The sequence below is a fragment of the Pongo pygmaeus genome, chromosome 11 (genome assembly GCF_028885625.2).
Source record: "Pongo pygmaeus isolate AG05252 chromosome 11, NHGRI_mPonPyg2-v2.0_pri, whole genome shotgun sequence".
In the NCBI taxonomy this organism is placed as follows: domain Eukaryota; kingdom Metazoa; phylum Chordata; class Mammalia; order Primates; family Hominidae; genus Pongo; species Pongo pygmaeus.
The window spans coordinates 50,196,799-50,221,151 of record NC_072384.2 but is presented as its reverse complement, the minus strand read 5'-3'; the positions used below and the strand labels follow the sequence as shown (position 1 = coordinate 50,221,151).

Below are 24,353 nucleotides of genomic sequence, written 5' to 3'. Positions count from 1 at the left end.
CGTAAAGCAAAGTTTCTAGTGTTATTTATGGCTCATTGATCAGGCCAGTGGACCAAATGCTAAAACAAAATAAACCAAAAAGTATTCATAGTTATGGATATGTTACCTGTTCTAATTAACCCCAAAAGTAAGGAAACATTAAAACTTATTCAGAAAGACTTTAAGTATGGTATATTTTTCTTAAATTTGATGGAAGGCGTGATGGTAGAATTTTTTCATGACTGATATGACATTTTATTAGAAGATTTGATTGGGAAATACTACCACACAGTAAAAAACACCTTACTGTGTACATTGAAATCTCAAATAATCTTGTATAGGTTTGTGTGTAAAATTAAAATATAAAAAAGAGGAACTTTTTTTCTATTTTATTTCACTCAAAGAATATTTAAGCAATACTGTAGGTGGAATATTATCTTGCTGACTAATTCAGCTGAATATTACCTCTTTTGCATTGTATGATTATGTATACTAGAATTTGGTTTAAATAACGCATATTGCTAATCAACCTAAGATCACAGTTTGTTTCCCCTTTGTACAAGTAACATTCACTGTGATCCATTATGTGAGCAACAATGTGGAGTACTGGTATAGAGTTTAGGGAGACCTGGGTGTTAATTCTAGCTTAGTCACATGCTACATGTGTGAACTTGGGCAAGTTACTTGATCCTGAAGTCTCACTTTTCTCCTTTGAAAATGGGAATAATACTACCACCTACGTCCTGGAATTGTAGTGGTGAAGATTAAATCAGGTAATGTGCCAAGCACTCAGACAGCACTCAATAAATGTTAGTTATTCTCCTTCATGGTGAAGAGGGTAAGACTGGATAATTACAATCAAAGTAACTCAAGGGGCACGCATTGCTAAATGGGAATGTCTTCACACTTTATGAACAATGAATTTATATACATAAGTAGAGACATGGCCAAGGTTAAAGGTGAACAAAACTGACCTCTACCTTCCCCTTGTATCATACAACCCCCTGCCCCCCATTTCTTTCCTACCAGTTTGAATCTCAGTGGTCTCAATTTGCTTTCCTCCAAAACAGTTCAAAACAAACAAAACAAAAATAGAATAAAGACGAATTGAGAAAAAGAGACGAACTTTGGCCCCAATCCCTTGGTGATGCCAGGTCCAATATAATTATATTTTACAAATTCAATGTAGTTTTTACCCTTTAATTTAAAATAAAGTTATTATATGAAGACATGTCTATTTATACTAAAATGTTTATAACCAGTAGAAATATTCAATTTTTTATGTATATATTTTTACATGGTAATGAGTTGCTATGAAATCCACAGAAAATGTCGTTTTTCATTTTTACATAGAACAATGACAAATGGTTACTCAGAAGTTTACTAAGTATGCATGACACATTTTTACAAGTAATAACACTTAGTGGATTTGATATAGCAATTTATTAGAAATACAGAAATGTGGATTATAACAAGAAGTACAATTACATCAAACTGTTTACTAATATTAACACTAGTCTCTAAATGGAAATAGATTTTTCCTCCTTCATTTTTTAATGGCTCATGAGTGCTACTATACAGATCACAAGATTCACGAGTATGAACTATTTTTATCTAGCTTCCATGATGAGACTATTCTCCAGGACAAATTAGATTTTCAGACAGCCTCATGGATAAGTGAAAAGAAAAAGTGTGATTTAAAAAATAATCCTCAAAGTTCAGATGCTGGGGGATCTGGAAATCCCATATGGAATAACTCTTGAAAAATTTATACCCTTTTCTTCCTTTGCTGAATGAAATGTATTGTGAACAAGCAACCTGTCTCAGAATTTTGTCACTTACCTTACCAGCTGGTCCCAATCAATGTAAGGTTGAAAATCCAAAGCTCCAACTAACCACGTGTTCATAAAAATGCAGGGCAGTTCTTAAACATTGATTAAGAGCTAGCCATGTGTTAGGTGTTAAAGAAATGGAGGTGAGTATCTTGAGGGTGTAGGTTATGCCAAAGTTTTCTTCGCAGGAATAATACATAAAAATGAAAACCCTAATGTTCAGCTATGACACAATATCCAGTCGGGAGAGAGGTGACAGTTGGATAATCCTTCTGTGCTGACTGAGACACAGGCCATATGGTTTGCACAGAGGGGCTGATGGAACTGATAACACAGTTGTTAGAAAGCCTCTCCTTTTCTTGGGTTGCTTCTACATTGTTCTAATTCCTGTACTGTGATAAAACTTGCACCTACTAACACCTAGTCATGATCCTTTCTTGACTTGTTCTTTGGAGTCATTTATCATTCAACTCTTGCAAACATTTCAATCTAAGTAAGAAATAACAAGCTATCAGTACTCTGCAGGGAATACCTGACTGTGGTTCCATGGCCTCACACATACCACATCTGCTTTCTTTTTGATGTAAAAGCAGAAACTTTGATTCTCCAATTCCAGTGCAATGACAAGTTTGCGGGTGAATGTTTGTAATCGTTTTCTAATAAAGCTGACTCTGAAAAATTATGATTTTTTTCTTAAACCTTAACTCTAAACCAAATAAACGCTTCTGAGAAACATGGTCCATAAAACATGTAAAAATATGTTTCAGGCTTCTCTTATTTTACTGATGCATATACAAACGTGAAAGAGTGACAAACGAGAAAAGTGTTATATATTAAAATGTACTTAAAAATTAACTGAAATTCTAGCTTGTATTCCTGCACATAATGCATTTGATAAATCTAAATTAGTGCCATTATTTGGTCTTAAGCTTTTGCCTATTGGTGGGCAAATGGTCATCAAAAGGATTCAGCAAAAAGAGATCAATTTCTTACATTGTTTATTTTTTTCTGCTACCTGTTGATTAAGAGCTTGATCTCTGGACTCCAAAAGCCTGGAAATGAATTCCTATCTTAGCATGGAACAGCCAAATGATCTTGGGCAAATTATTTATCTTTTATAAGCCCCACTTTCCTCCATTCTTAGAATAACGAAAACTCTGGGGTAGGAAGCCTCTAAAATAACCCCAATGACCCCTACCTCCTAGTAGGACTTGCATAATTCCCTCCCCTTGAGTGTGGGCTGGGCTAAGTGACTTTTTTCTAATGAATAGGATGGGACAGACATGATAGGAAATCACCCCTGAGATTAGGTTATACAAAGATATTAGCTTCCTTCTTGAGGACCCATTATTTGTTCTGTTTCTCAAATTCCTTGTCCTGTGGGGAGCAATTCACTATGTTGGGAGCAATCCTATTATGAGACACACTTGCCAAGAAACTGATGTCTCCAGCTAATAGCCAGTGAAGACCTGAGATCTGCCAACAGCCATGTGTGTATGTGTGGAAGCAGAATTTCCAAGGCCTGCTAATAACCAAGAACATGAGCCTAAGGTCCCCAGCTAAATTGTGCTCAGTTTTCCTAATCCACAGGAATTGTGAGATAATAAATGCTTATTGTTATAAGACTCCAAGTTTGGAGTTAATTTGTTATACAGCAATGGATAACTAATACAAACTGGGACAACAATAACAACATCCCTGTAGGATAGTTTTGATGATCAAGTGTGATGATACATAAACAGTTATTCTCTGCATTGAAAGGGAATTAAAATGGAAGAAAGCTAATTAAATAAAACCTGTTAAATCAGAGTAACTTTATTTTTTGTAGATAACTGTTCTTTTTCTGTTTATAAAGTCTGTTTATAAGCCACATCTTTTACTACTAAAGTCTTCTTAAATTTTCTCTTCTACAAAAGGGGAAAACCTCCTTCTGGGATTAATCTCACAATATCATCCTTGGTTCAAATAATCCAGAACTCTTCCCGTTCTTTTTTTTATTTTTTTATTTTTCAAGAATACATCTGGTAATCTTTTTTTTTTTTTTTTTTTTTTTTGAGATGGAGTTTTGCTTTTGTTACTGGGGCTGGAGTACAATGGCATGATCTGGGCTCACTGCAACCTCCACCTCCCAAGTTCAAGCAATCCTCCTGCCTCAGCCTCCCAAATAGCTGGGATTACAGGCGCCCGCCCCCATGCCCAGATAATTTTTGTATTTTTAGTAAAGACGGGGTTTTGCCATGTGGCCGGGCTGGTCTGAAACTCCTGGCCTCAGGTGATCCACCTGCCTTGGCCTCCCAAAGTGCTGGAATTACAGGCGTGAGCCACCACGCCTGGCCCACATCTAATAATCTTAACCTCCAACCTCCAACCCACACATACTGCCCAATATTTTTAGTTACCCCCAATAAAATTTTTTATCCTAGAGGAAAAAGAAAATCACGTTTGCTCTTTCTGTGCATTGGGCACATGATTGTGGAAATCTGTGCTTCATATTCATTTTTAAATCTCTCTGTATAGGGTTTTATTACAGCCACATTATATAAGTACTTTTAAAATTTTGTGTTGAGACATAAATTAATGAAAATGACTAGTATCAACAGATTTATTCATTTTTGTAGACATGTCTTTTATAGCAAAAGTCCAGCTTTCAGAAGACAGAGAGCTCTGACAATTGAGAATTCTGATGCGGTCCTTCCAACTTTTCAAAAGTAGGTCATATTTCAAGATAGAAATAAGACATAAGCAAGAAGAATTTCTCTTGCCTTTCCTCATGCTTCTTGCATCCTTTTATGCAGACAAGTGGAAAAAAAGTTTCTTTTACATGAAATGGGAAAACTTGGCACAAGACCAGAATTTTTAAAACCCCCTCATACTCTTTAAAGTGCAATATCATTATTCAAGTGCCATAAAAGTCAAGGCATGTGCCTGGGTTGTGCTTCAGGAAAGATTGTCGCCAACTTGTGGATTCCACAGCCATTAATAGTACAATTTGGAACACTACTCAGTAGGTCAGGGACTCTTCCTCCAATAAGATTTTCATGCTTGGCTGAAAAAGAGTGAAAGCCATTAGTGCACTTGACCTTTGGTTGGAAATCATGAAGGACAGATTCCGGAGATGTGTGTCTGCCAAGTCCAAACATATTGTTTAATTCAGTAGATTAACAGTGGCTAAATAATCACTGGAAATTCCAATTCATTCTTATACGATTTGGTTTAGGAGTTCCATGCACAGCCACCCTACAGTGTAGACCAGAGAAGTCACTATTTTGCCTTTGGGTGTTTTAGGTAAATCAAATTCAGGCAGGCTGGGCAATGTAAAAGAGAAATATTAATGAGACATGTTCAATTCTGCCTTCGCCCCCACCTTTCTGTGTAAACTTAAGCAAGTTTCTTAGTTTTTTGATTCCAAGTTATACATATCTAAGTCAAGTGAGCATAAGCAAAAACAAAAATAAAAAACATGAATTATGTTTTTTTTAAAAGGATATGAGACTTCTCACAGAAATAAATGTTAAATTATACCTGTGCCTCAGTAACAACTGTATCCAGGAATTCCAGTACTTATTTCTTCTCTCATGGGGGCATCTTTATTCCTCTTTTGTTCCTTTGGTTTCCACTGCCTGTTTAGTTCACAAGGTAGGCAATAGAGTGGTTAATAATCGCAAGTTCTACATCCTACCAAAAATAAAAATCAATGAATGGAACTTAATGGCTTAGCATGGATAAGGTGCATGGAAATCAATGGCTTAGCATGGATTGGATGCCTAAAAACCAATAGTAATAAGGTGAAGTGGATAAGTGCAATTGGGGAGGTGGTGGTAGGAGAGTGCTGGGTGGATAGCACAGTAGGGTTGTGCTCTGTAGTGGGACTCAGACCACCTGCTGAAGATGCAAAGAGAATAAAGGATAGCAAAACTTTGCAGTGGTTAGAAGGACCGTCAAATCACTTGAAGGACAGAAATAGCACCAAAGCACTGATTGTTAACCATGACTGAATGTTTAAATCACCTGGGAAGATTAAAAAATTTTTTTTACTAAAGCAAAGTTCTGTGTTTCTTGAGAATCACCTGGGGAACTTAAAAATTTCATAGCCTTCCCAGATCTACTCAGATCTAGTCATTCAAAATCTCTGGGAAATTAAAACAAGCTCCCCAAGGGTTCTTTTGCAAAATGAAATTTGAGTATCATTGCTCTAGCTTGGTGATTCTCAAAGTGTGATTCTCAGACCAGCAGCTTCATTGTCACCTGGGAACTTACTACTAAAGCAAATTCTCAAGTTCACCTCAAACCCACTTCATCAAAACTCTTGGGGGTAAGGCCCAGGAATCTGAATTTCAAGGAGGCTTCCAAGTGTTTGTAATACCACAAGTTTGAGAACCATTGCTCCAGACACTTATCTTTCTAAGAATTCATCTTTATGATATTTTACGTATGTATTCATCCTGGGTTTTAGCATTTACAGTACGTAATTTGCTTTTCTTTAAACTCTTCAAAATTGCTTTTCTTTAAACTCTTCAAAAACTTTAAAAGTGTTTGATTAGATAATAACCCTGCATCTTCATTGACATCATAATGCTATTTGAAAAACAACTGTTGCATAAGACATGAAGAGGTAAATTATGAACATCTACAAAGCTGAGAAAAAGATAGCTTTCACCATGTTTTTATTTCCTAATTAGCTTCCCCTAGTGTCTTTGGAGTGCATTCCTCCCTTCCATATGTTGCTTCAGTATCAGTTTCATTGCTTTCAACATCTTTAGTTGTAGACAATGCAGCTATCACTTGAGCAAGTTCATCTTTTAATTTCCCCCTCTTAGGCCAATGATTTTTCTTAAATATAAGGAAAATATATTACAAAATTTTATTTTGAATAAAATATTATTGAATTGTAAAATAATAATTTTCAATAGAGTTTAAAAGTTTAAAAAACTTTTTAAGAAAATATTTTAAGATTGCAAAACAAGACTATAAAGTATACATACTTGTTATTATGTTTCTACAAAGGGGCAGGGAATACTTTCCTTTATAATTTCAAATTCTATTTCAGACTCCAGGGATACATGTACAAGGCTCAGGAAACACTTCAGAATTTCAAGTATAATGATTTACTGGAGATAAAGTGGTTATAGAGATTCTACCTGCCATAACAAAAGATAGCTAGCAAGACCACAGTAGAAAAGAAGAAAGTAGGTTAATATTTGAAAACACACGAAACTATACCCTAAACCTACTACTTTTAAAAATTTTATAAAAAGTGAGAATACACAGACCCACAGTCATCAGCCATCAGTGCAATGACAGTATCCTATGGCAAATACGGATAGCGGCAGGAGGCAGGAAAATGCCTAGGCAAATAGGGGCTGGTCCCAGTGAAACCCAGCCTTCAAGCTGAAGACAGTCCTGGGCAAATCCTCAGACCAGACTGAGAACCTGTCTTTCTGTCTGGCATGCTTTCCTCTGATTGATCACTACCCTTCACCTATTTTACGTGTACTAACCCTTTCCTAATTGTTTTTTCACACTGCTGTGCTCACCTTTGACTGGGGCCTTTGTTTTAGCTTTTCTTTGCATACTCACAAACCAATCAGGACACACTCCCCTAGTCTGAGCCCATAAAAGCCCCAGATTCAGTCAGGAGCGAAACTAGCTGATGGCAGGGGGTAGGGGACCACCTCTCCATGTCCCCTCTTTGCTGAGAGCTGTTGCATGACTCAACAAAATTTTCCCTGCCCATCTTCACCCTTCATTGTCAGCGTATCCTCATTCTTCTTGGACTTGGAACAAGAGCCAGGGAACCGCCAAATGCAGCTACAAGCTATAGCACAGGCAGGCCGAGTGGATGGTGTGCCTCCAGTGGTAGGCCTGGGGCTGAGTGAGTCCTGGGTTGGGGGGCGTCGCTGGGCAAAGTGGCTGAGAAAGATCCTGCATCAATAGGCTCTGAGAAATTCCACTGTATAGTAATTCAAGAAGAACAGTGAAAAAGCAACGTCTTAATACTATTATGATTATAATTTTGAACCCAAAGACCCTCTAACATGGTATTTGGGACTCCCAGGAGTTCCTGAACTACAGTTTAAGAATGGTGAACTGGGTTAAATTCATACAGTTAAATTCAGATGTTCCCCTCTGATAAACCTGACCAAAATAAGTGCCACAATAATAAAAAATTTGCTGTGCTGGGGACATGGGGTACTGGCAGAGGAGAGAGCCTTGGAGCTCAGGTTATCTAGGTCCTATAGCAACTGATTCCTGCCAAGGTCCTGATTGGGACTTTGACCTCATGGACTCCATGATGACGGAGACTCATTATCAAGTCAATTGGGATGAATATAAGACATATTATTTTTAATGTAATTAAAATCCTGGGGAGCAAAGAATTTGATGTGAACTTCAGATTCATAGAGAAGGAAGGTTTGTTTTGGAAAATGGACCAGGCCCCAACCTGGTGAAAGCAGTCTTTTCTGATTTTAGAAAACTGGCAAGGCTGAAAACCTTATTTGCTTGATGTACTGGACTAAAATAAACATTTTTTTTTTAAGTTGAGAGATCTCTGCAGCATGCTAAATAATTCTTGGGACACTATCAATCCAGTTGGAGATTTCTGCCAAAGAATATAGTTGAGACTGTTAGCAAAGGGAGATCAGACTAATTATCTTCCAGGTAAAATTTTGAGGACTTTAGAGAGTTACCAGCAGAGTAGCTTTGAGTGAGGGTATCACTTGGTGATACTATGTAGGTATGAAGAGTGTTTCAAATGTGGAGAATCAGACCATTTTAAATTTTTAAAACAAATAATTATGTGGAGGAATAAAATATGCAAACAGACTTCATAGGATGTGGTCAGAGAGCTAGTCACTGATACATTAGCATTATGTGAGCAGCAGAGAAGGACAACTAATATAAAACTGACAACACCTCCAGCTTCATGAAATATATCATCAAGATGAGATTAGACATGTATGAGATTTATGGAGGCCAGGAGGAAAAGGCCTAAGCAGGATAAAGATAGGGTGCAGGAGAAGGCGGGAAGAGGCTTCAGACCATGATGCAGCTCTGACCCCAGGAAAGGAGAGAAGGAAGGAGGATTGTGTAGAAAGGAACTAAGGCTGAGCACATTTCCGAGAAAAGTGTAGCCAGGCTGACTCGAGCTCTTGAGCTACAGTCATCCCTTGGAGGAGTCGGGCATCTGGCAGGAATGGGCCCACATTAGTGCTCCAGCTCTGCTCAGTCATTGGCTGGGAGCAGCCTGAGGGAAGCATGGCTCCAGCGCAAACAAGGTGATGGGCGTAGAGGCTCTCCTAGCAGTGGCAGCAGCCATCTGTCAGTGATGCTTTCCCAAAGAAGACATCTGAAAGGTAAATTTTCATGGCCACCATACAAGACTTCAAGAAAAAGTTCAAGGGAAGAGAAAAAGAGTCAGAGACCGGGCACGGTGGCTCACACCTGTAATCCCAGCACTTTGGGAGGCCGAGGCGGGCAGATCACGAGACGGGCAGATCAGGAGTTCAAGACCAGCCTTGCCAACATAGTGAAACCCCGTCTCTACTAAAAATAGAAAAACTTAGCCGTGTGTGGTGGCGGGCACCTGTAATCCCAGCTACTCAGGAGGCTGAGGCAGGAGAATTGCTTGAACCTGGAGGCGGAGGTTGCAGTGAGCCGAGATCTCACCACTGCACTCTAGCACAGGCAACAGTGTGAGACTTGGCCTCAATAATAAATGAATAAATAAATAATAAATGCCTCTGGCAAGGTAAAATAGAAAGAAAAATGCAAAGGAAAAATAAAATAAAATAAATTGAATAATAAATTGGTTATGGTTGCAGGGCTAAAAATGGGCCTCCTAGGATTTAAATATTTCATTTAATCATTTGTATACCTGATGGTACACAAATAAAATTCAATGAGTATCGCACCTTGAATTTGACAGATCTTTAATATTTCTTAAACTTGGCAGTGCACAGAATTACTTGGGTTGTTAATAAACTGGATTTCTAGGCCTCTCAGTGACCTACAAATTAGACTTTATAAGAGCCAAAATTGCTAAAATTGAGACTTTACACTGTAAAGCATCTCATATGATTCTTATTCAGCAAGCCTGGCCTGTTAGCTAACTGATATTTGGTAATTAATGATCTAGTACAGCTGTTTCCAAAGACTGGCAGTCACCTGAGTAAAAGAAGCAAGACACATGAGCAGTAGATTCTAATTTAAAAAGTTTGTCCCAGCGCAGTGGCTCACACCTGTAATCCCAGCACTTTGGGAGGCCAAGGTATGTGGATCACCCCCAAGGTATGTGGATCACCTGAGGTCAGGAGTTCAAGACCAGCCTGAACAACATGGCAAAACCCCGTCTCTACTAAAAATACAAAGTTAGCCAGGCATGGTGGCGGGCACCTGTAATCCCAGCTACTAGGGAGGCTGAGGCAGGAGAATTATTTGAACCCAGGAGGTGGAGGTTGCAGTGAGCCAAGATCGCACCGCTGCACTCCAGCCTGGGCAACAAGAGGGAAACTCCATCTCAAAATACAAAAAAAAAAAAAAAAAAAAGTTTGAGTGAGTCCTCAGCATCTTAAATGTGTTAACAATCTTCTCAGGGGATTCTGATGGGCATCAAAGTTTTCAAACCACTAGTGTAGTCCAGAGGTTTCAAGATAGGATAGATAAGACTATCTATAATATGCATACAGAACATATAAACAAATTCTATTTATTTTTATCTAATTCTTTAAAAAGTATCATTTTTGGAATATAATTTACCGTGTATGTATTAAATGTATAAATGTTAAATATACACATGTTGGATATGTACATTTAAAGTTTTTGCTATTAGGGTATATGAAAAAACTGTGGATTCCATTGGACCAGTTAACTATTATTGTTATGGAAGCAGGGTCAGCCTCAAATTAAAAAAAAGGAAATTCATATTAATTCTAAATCAAATGGCCTTAAAAAGTTGAAGAAGACCAGTAATAGGTGTCTCTTATTACTACTGGCCAATAGAATAATGATTACTTATTTATTCAGATGCTCGTTAAAAGAGTAGTGCTGCCAAATCAGGAAGAAATTGAAAAATGGTTTAGTGAAGCCCCAGAGTATATTGGAAAGCTATTGATTTTAGAATATTTAATAAAATATTGTAAAGTTGAAGCTTTTAAATGTTTATGGATAAGGAAAAGAGATTAGAGATACCTGTCTTGAAAGAAAAGGACTTGAATATCTCTACAGGAGGAAAGGCTTTAGAGGCTGAGGAAGTGTATTCAGGGTTCTCCATGGGAACAGAACTAATAGGATATATGTATATATAAAAGGCAGTTTATTAGGGAGAATTTGCTCACACGATTACAAGGCCAAGTCCCATGATAGGGCTGTCTGGAAGCTGGGGAAGAAAGAAGCTGGCAGTGGCTCAGTCAGAGTCCAAAAGCCTCAAAAGCAGGGAAACCTACAGTGCAGCCTTCAGTCTGTGGGTGAAGGCCCAATAGCCCCTGGCAAGCCACTGATACAAGTCCCAGAGTCCAAAGGCTGAGGAACCTGGGAGCTGATGTCAAAGGGCAGGAGGAGGAGTGGAAGGATGCATCCAGCATGGGAGGAAGATGAAGGGCAGAAAACTTAGCTAGCAAGGTTATCCCACCTTCTTCCATCTGCTTTGTTCTAGCCACACTTGTAGCTGATTAGATGGTGCCCACCCACATTTAAAGTGGGTCTTCCCCTCCCAGTCCACCCACTCAAATGTCAATCTTCTCTGGCAACACCCTTACAGACAACCCAGAAACAATACTTTAGCAGCTATCTAAGCATCCTTCAATCCAATCAAGTTGACACCTAATATTAATCATCACAGGTACTATAATTTTAAAAAAATGAAAGGAGAAAGAGATAAAGATTAATTACAAGATCATATAGGAAGATCAACAGAAACATACCAAGGAAAATTATGAAACAATCTGAGGCAAAGGAGTTTAAAAAGTGAGTGGGGTGATGTAGGAAAGATTAAAGTAAATCTCAGATTACTAAGTAAATAACATATGAACATGTCACAATTAAATAAGCATTTGTGATGCAGAAGCAACAAATTAAAAGTTAAACCTAATTTAATGAGTCTCCGAAAGAAGTGATGCTCTATATAATTTTTAAAGAAAGGAGATATTTTAGTCCATTTTATGCTGCTATAACAGAATAGCTGGGAGTTGGTAATTTATAATGAACAGAAATTTATTGGACTCATGGTTCTGGAGGCTGAGAAGTCCAAGATTTGAGGGGGCCACATCTGGTGAGGGCCTTCTAGCTGTGTCATCATAAGATGAGAGGTATCACATAGAGGGAGAGGAGGGGTAAAGGGGGCCAAACTCAGCCTTTTAAATAGAAACCCACTCCCAAAATAACAGCGTTAATTCATTTATGAGGACAGAGCCCTCATATCCTAATCATCTCTTAAAGGCCCCACCTCCCAATGCTGTTGCATTAGGGATTAATTTTCCACCATGAACTTTGGGGACACATTCAAACCATAGCAGGAGGCAATATAGACAGAAAAACATTTGGCTCTGAAACTCAACCTGGAATCCTTGGGACTGTCAGGGGGAGAAATACATGATTGAAAGTTTTTAGTGTAAAAATGACAATAAGAATTTTTTAAAAATGGTTGTAAAGTTTGGATGGGCCAGTGAATGATTATCTTTATGAACAGATGGAGGAAAATTGGGTTTATTGAAATGTGTGGCTATCATTGAAGAAATTGGGAAAAGAAAAAAGCTTTTCAATAATTGGTTGGTCTTCCTATATCATGAAAAGTTGATTTTGAAACTTTATCAGCCTCAGAAAACACATTTCTGATTATGGCATGTTCCATCTCCAGTGCCTTCAATGACCCTCAATTGCCCGAGCCTGGCCTTCAAGGCCTTCCATGTAGTGCCCCTTACTGCTGTAGCCTCATGTGTTTGACCCTCCCCTAACACACCTCTGAAGGACCTGGAAGTAAAACACAACAGATTGTGTAACAACAGGCTGGAGTTTAGTTTTGGAACTTTCCAAAACAATGAAAATCCATATTATCTATGTGATAAATTTTTGATGTATGAGGCTTTTTCTGGTCAGATAATCTGTCAACAAAAAATCATATAGACCAATTTTCTAGAAAATTATGTAACTGCTGAGAAGTCAATTGTCTCTTTCATAAGACTTAAGGTTACTTGAATTTTAATTAGTTATATAAAAGATCTACCATATAGGTGGTTTTCAAGAAATCTTAGGTCCTGTTTGGTTATCTATTGCTTTAGAGCAAACCAAACTGGAACTTAGTAGCTTGAAACAATAATGTTTATTTTGCTCCTGTATCTCAATCTGGATAAGGCTCAACAAAGTCAGCTCTTTGTTCCATATGGCATAACCAGGGGTGGCCCAAAGTTTAGGGGCTGAAATTGTCTGAAGGCTCATTCACTTACATACCTGGTGGTTGATGCTAAACTTCACCTGAGGTACTAAGCAGGGCTGTTGGCTGGCAAACCTCCATTTGGCCTCTTCATGTGGCTGAGTTCCTCACAGCATGGTGGCTGAGTTCTAAGGGTAAACATCCAGAAAGAGAGAGAAAGCCAGATGGAAGCTCTTCCACTGTATTTAGCCTACCCTTGGATGTCACACAGCATCACTTCAGTCTCATTCTATTCCTTAGAGAGAAGCCACCAAGGCTAACCCATATCTAAGGGGAATGGAAGTGGTCTCTACCTTTTAGTGAGAGGATTATCAAAAATTTTGTGTTTTAAAAGTGCCACATTCCCTTTTTTCCTTTATGCACCATATTTGAGTAGGCTTCATAAGAAGTGACCTTCTCTAGGTGGAGAAATTTTATAGCACTCCATAAAACAGATGAAATTACTTTCAAACACAAGTAACGGAAAAGACATAAATTCAAATACAGTGGTTCATATATATAGTAACAACTATAGAGAATGTAAACATTCAATTTTTCTTCTTTCAGCTTAGGGCATCCAATGACAAAGACTTTTAAATTCTCACTGTGTTGAATTCATAGGAGTTAAGTAAGGAGAATTTGGGATAAATAACAGATTGTCTATATCCATAAATCTTGGCTGAGGATTTCTGATCTCTGGTCTTAGTTTTACCTCCATAACTGTCATCTTTGAACATTTTTTCTTTTGTGTCCCTAAAATCTGGCTGGCTTGAGCAGAGAATTGTGCTATCCATTGTGCAACGGAGCCACCTTGGAGCAGAAAATTAGGCATGAAACAGTGTAAGCTCTGATGTTCTAAACCCAGGAAACTACTGTTGTGTCCCATTGATTGGATTCTTGAATATAGATCACATGGTCTATTTAACAGAACGAAAATGCCATCTTGTAGTAATCCACTATGAGGATTTTATTTTCTTATTTAGAGACGGGGTCTTGCTCTGTTGCCCATGGTGGAGTGCAGTGGCACAATCATAGCTCACTCTCACACCTCCAGGCTCAAACAATCTTCCCACCTCAGCTTCCCAAGTAGCTGGGATGACAGATGTGCACCACCATGCCCAGTGATCCACCATGGATGTTGCAAGCTAATAAAATATGGCCTTCATGATCCATTATAGCATTCTTTTCTTAGGATTTATCAAAACGATCTCTCAATGATGGGTGTTGATATACACTCAAGAAAATATTAGCCACACATGGCAGTGTGTGCCTGTAGTTCCAGCTACTTGGGAAGCTGAATCAGGAGGATTGCTTTAGCCCAGAAGTTTGAAGCTGTAATGAGCTGTGATTGTGCCACTGTACTCCAGCCTGGGCAAAAGAGTGAGAACTTGTTTCAAGAAAAAGAAAAAAAGAAAAGAAAATATATCCTTATCTTCATTTAAAATATATATGCATATAGGAATCAAGTTCTAAGGGTGTTTTATTTTTTCTTGAAAACCCTTAATTGTTTGGAATCCAAATACTTCATAATCTAATATCCAACTTAGACAAATAATTTAACTATAAAAAAAAGGAACGAGTTTCCTTAAAAACAAGAGCAAGAAATAAAACCATATGGCCTTTTGTTACATAATCTTGGGCAATATTTTAGTTTTTAATTAATTTTATTACCTTTCTTGGTTTTTTAATTGCATGTTTTTGTTTGTTTTCTTCTTTATTTCGTCTAAAAAAATGGGAAACACATGCAGAATGTTCAGGTTTGTTACATAGGCATATGTGTGCTGTGGTGGTTTGCTGCACTTATTGACTCGTCCTCTAAATCCCCTCCCCTCACTCCCCACCCCCCAACAGGCCCTGGTGTGTGTTTTTCCCCTCTCTGTGTCCATCTGTTCTCATTGTTCAACTCTCACTTATGAGTGAGAACATGTGGTGTTTGGTTTTCTGTTCCTGTGTTAGTTTGCTGAGGATGATGGCTTCCAGTTTCATCCATGTCCCTGCAAAAGACATGATCTCATTCATTTTTATGGCTAGATAGTATTCCATGGTGTATATATACCATATTTTCCTTATCCAGTCTATGATTGATGGTCATTTGGGTTGGTTCCATGTCCTTGCTATTGTAAATAGTCCTGCAATAAACATACGTGTGCATGTGTGTTTATAATAGAATAATTTATATTCCTTTGGGTATATACCCAGTAATGGAATTGCTGGGTCAAATGGTATTTCTCGTTCTAATCCTTGAGGAATCGCTATACTGTCTTCCACAATGGTTGAATTAATTTACATTCCCACCAATAGTGTAAAAGCATTCCTATTTCTCCACAGCCTCGCCACCATCTATTGTTTTCTGACTTTTTAATAATCGCCATTCTGACTGGAGTGAGATGGTAACTCATTGTGGTTTTGATTTGCATTTATCTGATGATCAGTAATGTTGAGCTTTTTTTCATGTTTCTTAGCAGCATAAATGTCTTCTTTTGAGAAGTGTCTGTTCATATCCTTTGCCCACTTTTTGATGGGGTTGTTTGTTTTTTTTCTTATAAATTTGTTTAAGCTCCTTGTAAATTCTGGATATTAGACCTTTGTCAGATGGGTAGATTGCAAAAATTTTCTCCCATTCTGTAGGTTGTCTGTTAACTCTGATGATAGTTTCTTTTGCTGTACAGAAGCTCTTTAGTTTAATTAGATCCCATTTGTTAATTTTGGCTTTTGTTGCAATTGCTTTTGGCATTTTTGTAATGACGTCTTTGCTCATACCTATGTCCTAAATGGTATTGCCTAGGTTTTCTTCTAGGGTTTTTATGGTTTTGGGTTTTACATTTAAGTCTTTGATCCATCTTGAGTTAATTTTTGTATAAGGTGTAAGGAAGGGGTCCAGTTTCAGTTTTTTGCATATGGCTAGCCAGTTTTCCCAGCACCATTTACTGAATAGGAGATCCTTTCTCCATTGTTTGTTTTTGTCAGGTTTGTCAACGATCAGATGGTTGTAGATATGTGGTGTTATTTCTGAGGTCTCTGTTCTGTTCCCTTAATCTATATATCTGTTTTGGCACCACTATCATGCTGTTTTGGTTACTGTATCCTTGTAGTATAGTTTGAAGTCAGGTAGCGTGATACCTCCAGCTTTGTTCTTTTTGCTTAGGATTGTCTTGGCAATGTGGGCTCTTTTTTGGTTCCATATGAAATTTAAAGTAGTTTTTTCTAACTTTGCGAAGAAAGTCTCTGGTAGCTTGATGGGAATAACATTGAATCTATAAATTACTTTGGGCAGTATGGCTATTTTCATAATATTGATTCTTCCTATCCATGAGCATGGAATGTTTTTCCATTTGTTTGTGTCCTCTTTTATTTCCTTGAGCAGTGGTTTGTAGTTCTCCTTGAAGAGGTCCTTCGTGTCCCTTGTAAGTTGTATTCCTAAGTGTTTTATTCTCTTTGTAGCAATTGTGAATGGGAGTTCATTCATGATTTGGCTCTCTGCTTGTCTATTGTTGTTGTATAGGAATGCTTGTGATTTTTGCACATTGATTTTGTATACTGAGACTTTGCTGAAGTTGCTTATCAGCTTAATGAGTTTTGGGGCTGAGATGATGGGGTTCTCTAAGCATACAATCATGTCATCTGCAAACAGAGATAATTTGACTTCCTTGCTTCCTATTTGCATACCCTTTATTTATTTCTCTTACCTGATTGCCCTGGCCAGAACTTCCAATACTATGTTGAGTAGGAGTGGTGAGAGAGGGCATCCTTGTCTTGTACCAGTTTTAAAAGGAAGTGCTTCCAGCTTTTGCCCATTCAATATGATGTTGGCTGCAGGTTTGTCATAAATAGCTCTTATTATTTTGAGATATGTTTGTTTCATCAATATCTAGTTTATTGAGAGTTTTTAACATGAAGGATGTTGAATTTTATCGAAGGCCTTTTCTGCATCTATTGAGATAATCATATGGTTTTTGTCTTTGGTTCTGTTTATGTGATGGATTATGTTTATTGATTTGTGTATGTTGAACCAGCCTTGCATCCCAGGGATGAAGCCAATTTGATCATGGTGGATAAATTTTTTGATGTCCTGCTGGATTTGGTTTGCCAGTATTTTATTGAGGATTTTTGCATTGATGTTCATCAGGGATATTGGTCTGAAGATTTGTTTTTTTGTTGTGTCTCTGCCAGGTTTTGGTATCAAGATGATGATGGCTTCATAAAATGAGTTAAGGAGGAGTCTCGTCTTTTCAATTGTTTGAAATAGTTTCATAAGGAATGGTACCAGCTCCTCTTTGTATTTCTGGTAGGATTCAGCTGTGAATCCTTCTGGTCCTGGGCTTTTTTTGGTTGGTAGGCTATTATTGCCTCAATTTCAGAACTTGTTATTTGTCTATTCAGGGATTCGACTTCTTCCTGGTTTAGTTTTGGGAGGGTATATGTGTCCAGGAATTTATCAATTTCTTCTAGATTTTCTAGTTTATTTACATAGAATGTTTATAGTACTCTTTGATGGTAGTTTGTATTTCTGTGGGATCAGTGGTGATATCCCCTTTATCATTTTTTATTGCATCTGTTTGATTCTTCTCTCTTTTCTTCTTTATTAGTCTAGCTAGGGGTCTATCTATTTTGTTAGTTTTTTTCAAAAAAACCAGCTCCTGGATTCTTTAATTTTTTTGGAGGGTTTTTCATGTCTCTGTCTCCTTCAATTCTTCTCTGATCTTGATTTGCTCCCGTGCCTGGAGATGTCACTGAAGGAGACTGGAGAACAGCAAAGATGGGTATCTGCTCCTTCTTCTGGAACCTCTGACCTTGAGGGTCACCAACCTGATGCCAGTAGGATTGCTCCTGTATAGGATGTCTGACAACCCCTGTTGGAGGGGCTCACACACTTGGGTGGCACAGGGGACAGTACCTATTTAACGAAGCACTTTGCCACTTGGTGGAGGGGGTGTGCTTCTCTTGAGGGAAACCCACTTGTCTGGGCTGCCTGGATTCCTCAGAACTAGCAGGAGGAAAGGCTAAGTCTGCTGGTCTGCAGAGACTGCAGCCAATCCCTCCCATTAAGGGCTCAGGTACAGAGAGATCTGGGCTCTGTCTCTGAGCCTCTGGCTGGAGTTATTGAAGTTCCTGCAGGAAAGCCCCACCCAGTGAGGAAGGATGGGTCAGGGCCAGGCCTGAAGAGGCACTCTGGCTGCAGACTGCCACAGCTGGTGTGCTGGGTTATGGGGGACAAGTCTTGGGACCAAGCCATCCAGACTCCCTGGCTCCAGCAGGGGAACAGCACGGCCTAAAGCTGTAGAGAAGGATGCTGCCCCTTCCCCGCCCAGGGAGCTTAGTGTGTTAGGCAGTTGCAAGTCCCAGTGATGGCTGTTGCCCCTCCCCTAAGTAGCCCAAATGGCTTAGACAGCAGGCACCCTCAGCGTACGCGTGCTGGTCGCCCCTACTCCCAGGATTTTGGTAGGCTTAAGCAGATTCCAGCTGAGAGGCTGTTGAGAATCTCTGCATTCCAGGGTTGGGATTCTAGGCCCCGGTGGCGTGGGTTTGCGCATGGGATATTCCAATCCATGGGTTGCACAGTTCCGTGGAAAAAGCACGGTTTCCCTGACTGGGTTGCACACTCACTCACTGCCTCCCTTGGCTGGGGGAAGGGGATTCCCCTGCCCCGTCCCCCGCCGTGACTCTCTGATGGGCCGCCACACCACACTGTTCTTCCTTCTCTCCCTGGGTTACGCCAGCCTCCTAGTCAGTTCTCATGAGAGAACCTGGATACTTTGGTTGCCAGTGAAGGATTCGCATGCTTATTATGGTTTTTTTCAATGAGAGCCTCTGTATGCCACTGTTTCTAGTCGGCCATCTTGACATTGCTCCCCCCTATATTTTTGTATTTTTACTTAGAAATTACAATATGCACCCTTAATTTATTACAGCTATTTTGAATTAGTTATATAACTTTAAGAACAATGTAAGAACTATGTAATTCCATGTATTTCCTTCTACACATTGTGCTATTTTTGCCATATACATCTGTATATCTTATAAACCTCATAGTACATCATTGATTTTATTGCTTAATCAGTAAAGTGAATAAGTTTACAAATGGTACTGTATATTCATTTCTTGGGGTCTTCTTTCCTTCCTGAAGGTCCAGGCTTCCATGTGGAATAATTTCTGTTCATTCTGAAATTCCTTTAGTATTTCTTGTAGTGCAGGTCTGCTAGTGACAAACCACCTCAGATTTTGTTCATCTAAAAATGAATTTCTTTTGTTTTCAATTTTGAAGGACTTTTTGGATAATTATAGAATTTTAGGTTGAATTTTGTTGTTGTTGTTGTTGCAGAAGTTTAAGATATCAAGTCACTTTCTTCTGGCTTCCATTTTTTATGATGACAAGACAGTAAGCTTTAATTCTTATTATTGTTCCCCCAAATTAAATATGACTCTGTTTCTTTTCAGAAATTGTGACTATTATATGCCTCAGTACAGTTTTCCTAGTATTTGTCCTGCATGAGATTCTCTGAGCTTCTTGTATATGTGGGTTAATGTCTTTCATTGACTTTGAAAAAAATTCCAGTCATTATCTCTTCAAACAATTCTTCTGCCTGATTTTCTTTCTTCTCTGTCTGGGACACAAATTGCATACACATTAGGCCATTTGTTAGTGTGCCACATATCTCGAAAGCTCTTTTTTCATTCTTTTTAAAATTTGGTGGTTCAATTTATATCATTTCTATTGAGCTAAGAGTTCTCTGATACTTTCTTTTACTAAATTTAGACTACTGTTAAGCCTATCCAAAAATCTTTAATTTAGATAATGTATTTTTTACTTCTAGAATTTTTATTTGGCTCTTTTTAAAGTCTTCCTTTCTATGCTGAAATTCTCCATTTTTTTCTCTAAATTTTTTAAAATGTTATGATTTATTTAAAGATCTTGTATGTTAATTCTATATGTGTAGTTTTGCTTCTATTAAATATATATATATACACATATATATGTGTATATATATATAATTTTGATTATGGGTCAAATTCTCCTATTTCCTTGCATATGTCTTTTTTAAAATTGCATGGCATATATTATGTTTAAGAGGCTCATAGAGACTAAACTAAGTTTTCTTTCCCCCAGAGAGGGCCTACTCTTTCGTCTGTCAGATAGCTAGAGAGAGATCCCTTTGATCCAATCTGCAGCTGAGCTAGGTCTGAGGTTGGGTTGACACTTTACAAAGTACAGTGCCCCTCTTGTGTTAAATGACTTGAGGTTAAGGTCTGTTCTAAGTGTACTGCAAGCATTTCTCTATAGTGGGACTTAGGAATATAAGCACCACTAGGACTTTAGGAAATAATTCTTTGTTTTCCAGCATAGCACTGTGCATCCTGAACTACTGCAGGCTTGTGGGGGAGAATCAGTGGCAGTTGGAAGGAACTGTTTCTGGTGTTGGAACTGCTGCAGATTCCAATCTTTCAAGCAGGTTCATTTGATAGCTAAAAGCTTTGCTAATTTCTCCTTACTCCAGCTACCAACCCTCTCTTCCCCTGACCTATGGCTGGCAAGATACTATACTTACCTATGACCAGACTTGGCACTTGTATCAATGGAAGAAAGTAGTACTGACCTCAGGTCACCGACCAAGGGCTTATCATTTTCTGAAATTCAGTATCTTAAGGTTTCTTTGACCACACAACTTTCCATTGGCTCAAAAAATAAAATAAAATAAAATAAAATGAAAAAAATAAAATCTCTTTCTCTCTAGACATATAGATATAGATATCAATGGTCTATTGTTACTGTCTATATCCTTGAACTCAATTTCAATAGAACAATTTAACAGAGAAACAGAGAAAATATTAATGAACGATTTTCAATCTTTTTCGTTTTGAGTCCATTTGAATGATTAATGATAGTGCTCTCATCTCACTTGCTTTTTTTTTGTAGACCTTTTTTGATTACCTAAATACCCTAGACAAAATACTTCTAGAAATATTTTTGAATTAGAGATTGTAAAGAAAAGTTTTGCTAGCAATATTCACTTTCAAAGCTTTTTCCTTTGGTACTCCACTGGTATTTATGGGTCTTTGGAGTCCCTATGCCACAATTTCAAATCTATATTCGGGGGGAAAAATTCAAATTTGACTCTAGCATTTAAGCATAACTAAAATCTATACAATTAGAATTAAAAGAAGGACAACTTTAGGGAAGTCATAATATTCAAAATACTTCAAAAGTAATCTGCTGATAAGTTCCCGTCTGTGTACAAAACCTCTGGATCCCAAATACTTTTCATTTTAATCTATTAGAAAAATACATAAAAACATCCTCACACTATTCATGAGTTAGACTCATAGACTCAAATTATAGCAACTAAGAGAAGATTAATTTTTTTTCCAGTATAGCTAATTTGGAAGATTTGGAAGTTACACCATATTTTCTTCTTTAAACAATTTTTATTTTTTAGATGAAACTCCAGCTAAATTATAGTATATTTGTTGCTTACAGCAAGATTATATAATAAAACTATTGATAACATCAGTACTCTGCAGGGCAAGAGACTGCGCAGTAGTAACACAGCTTTCCAAGTTCACTTTGTTCCTTTTGCATTATTTAATTATCTTCTGAACTTTAATACTCTGGCCAGCAATTATTGTTCTATGACAGATAAAAATTGTTCATGAACCAACAGGAAAAAACTCCCACATTCCTAAATCTTGCCAAATTACAACAAAGCTGTCTCAGAGTAAGAGCGGCTGAGAACTCTACCAACTCTCAGTAGAGTAGAGTGCTTGCGCCCACTTCTACATATCACAATAGCAACTTTATTTTTTCATGTATTTTCTGGATTCTTGTATGTATGCTTGGGATAAAGACTCTAGCTTAGCTTTTTCTTGGGTTTGATGCAAAGCTAAGTGGTGTAGATCAAAACCTCAACAGAAGGCCTTGGGAAGGAACACAATGGATTTTCCCTAAAAATTTTAGAATGCATTGCTTGAAAGCTATGTTGTAGGTCTACAGAGCAAGAGAAAATAATTTCTTTTTTGTTATTCAATTTCATGTTTAACTGACAAATAATAATTGCATATATTTATGAAGTACAATAGGAAGTGTTGATATACATTTACAATATAAAATGGAATGATAAATCAGGCTAGTTAGCAAATCTATCACCTCACATACTTACCATTTTTTTGCGGTAAAAACATTTAAAATCTACTGCTAATTTCCAAATTTAGCAATTTGGAAATATACAATCCATCCTTATTTATTATAGTCACCATTTTATGAGTACTTGACTTGAGGGTGAGTGAGCAAGTGGGTGAATCCTCTTAGCCCGAGGAAACAGAATTTTTCCATGTGTTACTTTTCCAGCTTGATTTCAATTTGATGATTATACCCCCTGGTATTTTAAACAGACACAGATACTGAGTTATGAACAAAATAAATATTAAACAGACTCTGGTGTTTATCACATTGCTACATATTATTATCTCATTCTCTTCTTTACTGATGAACAGAGAGAATGCTTGGAGGCAAAAGAATGAAGGTGTGATGATTTTGCATATTACGCAAAACATCTTTCTTTCTTACTGCTATACTTCATACAATTATATGTGTAACTAGTTAGGGATGTATGGATTTAGGCCACTATTACTATGGAAACCATGGCCATGGACCACAGCCTTGGATTTCCAAAGTACTTTACTGTTTTTTTTTTTTTAAGGCTGCAGATGGCACTCCAGTAAAAAGCTTAAAAAATAGAGCAGAAAACTTTTTCCCCCACATTTGAGGAACTAGAGTAAACTTTTGCTGTAATTAGTTTCCATAAACTGTAATGCAATATTCTAGTTTGTCCTAAATGGTCTGAACTTGAATAAGTAGTCACTGTATCTAATTGCTACGAAGTATTTGTATTAAGATCTGAAGAATAACTGTGGCATATTTCAAAAGATTAATATATTTTCTAAGAACAAAACTTAAAGTGCAGTGTCTGATCAAAGCAGAGTAAAGGATTGTAAAATAAATCCAGAGGCAACTTCCTTACATTGAAAAAAAATTATATTTGAAATCACAAGAATTTTTTCTTCCTTTCTTCCTCCTCTTACTTAAAAAAAATTCTTAGCAAAGTAGTGTCCTGAAAATAATAGCTTAACTTCATTGAACACTTGTTATGTGTCATGTACTTCGTTTATATGAATTTCTTAACATTTTACAAGGCATTATGAGGTAGAAACTGTAACTTTTTCTATTTTACAGTTAAGGAGACTGAAGCTCAGTGACTTGAGCAGGAATTCAAACCCAGGCAATCTGGCTGCCAAGATCACACTTTTGGACTTCCATCTGTATGTGTGGTGTTCCTCACAGTGCATATTTTTTTATTTCTAGTATAATAAACAAAATTACGAGTTTTGGAAATTATTTCCCCTAAGGCTTCCAGAAGCAACAGAAGGCACATTCATGAACATTAAGGCAAATAACAACTGGAGAGAACCCAGTTACTCGCACAACATCCTTTTAGATCTGAGTGTAAAGTAGCTGAACACTTCCAGACTGGCTTTTCCCCCATTTTCCCTCACTGCCAATCACCCCATTTAGTTATGAAAATACTTCATTGGTAGTAGTGGCCAAACAGGCAAATATCTATTCAGTAATTAGATTAATAAATGGGATTATTTTAGAATAATAGAATAAGTGCCGGACAGTTCTCTGATGGCCTTGGACAAGCCCAGTTCTCTCCACTTCTCTTGCTTGTAGTTCTCAAGAATGTCTGTAGAATGTGCTGGGACTGCAACGTTCTGAGACAGGGAGAACCTGCCTGAAACAGCCCAAGCCTTATTCCCATTCCTCCCAGGAAATATAACACCTTGAGTTAAGGAGGAACTATTCTGGACAGCCTGGGCTTTGTTCCTTCCTCCTCTGGACACAATATGCCCATCAAACTTTCCCCAGTGGGTCACATTGCTCCTGAGGTAACTCACCCAAGGCAGGCTGCCTTTTGGCATCCTTCAGCTGTGGTGCAAGAAGAGCATGTGCAGTCAAGACTACTTCTGCCCCTGCAGCTTTGTTGAGCCTTGGAGGACTGGCTGACAATGGATCCTAGGCTCCTTTTGTCCCTTACTGTCTATCTGTAGTAATCAACCTGCTTTATATAACTTGTTTGTGAGTGTGC

At 37.8% G+C, this 24,353-nt stretch overlaps 2 long non-coding RNA genes across 2 annotated transcripts in view; one reads left to right on the top strand and one right to left on the bottom strand.

Annotated features, from left to right (window-relative positions):
• LOC134737685 (uncharacterized) overlaps positions 1-24,353 on the top strand; it is a 286,300-nt gene that overhangs the window by 257,510 nt on the left and 4,437 nt on the right. The window lies entirely within an intron of this gene.
• On the bottom strand, positions 572-24,272 carry LOC129032017 (uncharacterized). The gene is made up of 4 exons (XR_008501182.2): positions 24,163-24,272; positions 13,254-13,364; positions 5,334-5,431; positions 572-4,857 (listed from the first exon to the last, which is right to left on the bottom strand). It is a non-coding gene; the product is annotated as an uncharacterized LOC129032017 (long non-coding RNA).